This window comes from Rhipicephalus sanguineus, chromosome 2 (genome assembly GCF_013339695.2).
Source record: "Rhipicephalus sanguineus isolate Rsan-2018 chromosome 2, BIME_Rsan_1.4, whole genome shotgun sequence".
NCBI lineage: Eukaryota > Metazoa > Arthropoda > Arachnida > Ixodida > Ixodidae > Rhipicephalus > Rhipicephalus sanguineus.
Window position 1 is genome coordinate 192,598,002 of NC_051177.1, and position 2,133 is coordinate 192,600,134.

General features: G+C 46.3%; 1 long non-coding RNA gene across 1 annotated transcript; it reads left to right on the top strand.

The window, feature by feature from the left end:
- Positions 1–248: 248 nt before the first annotated feature.
- On the top strand, positions 249–1,866 carry LOC125757526 (uncharacterized). The gene is made up of 3 exons (XR_007415293.1): positions 249–424; positions 484–1,002; positions 1,790–1,866. It is a non-coding gene; the product is annotated as an uncharacterized LOC125757526 (long non-coding RNA).
- Positions 1,867–2,133: the final 267 nt, after the last annotated feature.

The window sequence follows — 2,133 nt, forward strand, 5'->3', positions numbered from 1 at the left end:
CAAAGTTGAAGAGGCGTCGGTTGGGAATACACTGCTATACCATCCACGGAGGGATGAGAATAAAAGACCTGGAGGATGTAGGGATCCTGCGGCTGAAGAGCCGACGAAGAAGAGAAGAAGAAGAAGAAGATGAAGAAGTCTGCAATGGCTGAAAACTGTGTATATTAGACAGTAAACGTTCCTTTCTCCTGTTGGAACTTTAACGTATATATCTTCTTCCTTTCTGGGTTACATCTGCACTACGATACCTCATGCAATACGGCCAAAGTTTTGGAGTTTTCGGCTTCGAAGACTGCCTGCCAACCATCGAGTTAATGGAAATGATATTCAAGTGGTTCACAATACACAACATGAGGAATACAACTTGCCACGTTGTAAGCCGGGACCGAAAGAGGATGCCCTTCAGTTCCCCAGATGATGACAGGTACATTCCACTGTCTTGCTAAATTCCATGTTTTCTACAATATACTGCTTTAATTTCAGGTTGTCATGGCTGGAACAGGAATTCTTGCCCTTTTTCGCTACATGGAAGGCCGCGGCACCGCACAAGAAGGCACTCATTTCACTTGAAACATACGAAGCTCTGCAACTGACCACAATGTCCACAGTACGGTGCACACAATTTCTTATCCGTTCCGTTTTCCTATACGACTGCAAACTTTTCAAGCGACCCTGTAGAAGCACTTTTCTCCACCATTAGACAGCTAAACGGATCCAACGATCAGACAGACGCCCGCGCTGTACTTTCATCCCTGCAGAAAGTCCTAGTGATGGGATTGCTTCAATCTTCACCAAGCGGAAGTACGGAGCAAGCAACATGTCCTCTTGGATCCCCCTGTGCAAGTCAGGCGTCGTGTTCCACAGCACCAAACGCAAAACCTCAGCAATGGCACTCAGAAGTACACCAAAATTAAGGGTCATTAGACGACTGTGCGGCAGCGAAATCTGCTTCTATGACACAAACAATGCGGCCACATCTGGAAGCCCTGCAGACTTGCAGTGGTGCGTTTTTTTTTCTCGTGGATTCATTGTAATGGGATGATTTCCATTCGTCAAAAATTATTGCACAGCGTCAAACAATTCTCCTCTATGCAACACCGTGCCAGTGTTATAAACTCTGCTGCTCCTGTTAGTACTCTCGTGACTGCATGGTTACATGTCAGCCTATAATGGCGCGAAGCTGCGTTTGCGACAATGCACAATGTAGATGAAGACGTGCTTCTCAATTAACTGTATACAATGTATGGATGTAACGATAAGCCCATGGTACAAGCAGGCACTACGGCTTACATTTCAAAATATAAGAGGCCTTCTCCAGGCGATCATGCCCCTCGACTAGCCGTCGTCGCCTCCCGCAATCGAGCAAAAAATTTTCGTTGGTTTTAATAAAAGTTTTGTCCTCCTCCTCCTTCCCTGGTAGCTGTTCTCCTCACTGTTATCGCAATGGTATTAGTCATCACTGGCACGTACCAATATTAATCATATAGCTACGTTGCAGTGATAGATCATTAGAGTTGTGTCAGCCCTGCACATATATAATAACCTAACATGGATGAAGGAAATTGACGTACCCTCACTAGCACACATCTGCACGTTTTATATACGTACGTACAGGATGTTTCACACTTAGGGGAAAACTCGGAGCGCATTGCAATGCGCTTCGAGTTTTCCCCGAAGTGTGAAACAGCGTGTACAATTCCCATCTTCTGTATACGGATGTGTCGGTGCAATCATCCTTGCCTATAGTTGATATAATTCGTGCACATCTTTCATTTCTATCTTCCCTCAGGTCCCCCACAGCCAGGCATTAGGGCCAGCACGCTTGGCCTTATAGCGGGCTTCCTGGTCAAGACAGCTGAGGACTGCGCCAGACAACACTCGACGTCCCGAGGTCGTCCTCAAATGGTACAATCGTCCTCGCACATTTCTCGATGTCCTTGGTACGTATTGAGTACGACACGAGCTGGTTTGGCCCGGAAACGTCTTTGCGAGTGCTTTCTGAGGACAACAAGTTGTCCTGAAAAGGTTCTTCCAGATACCTTTTGGGGATGACAAAAGCAATATCGAGATCGCGCTAGCAAGTTGTCCTGAAAAGGTTCTTCCAGGGACCTTTTGGGGATGACAAATGCATAT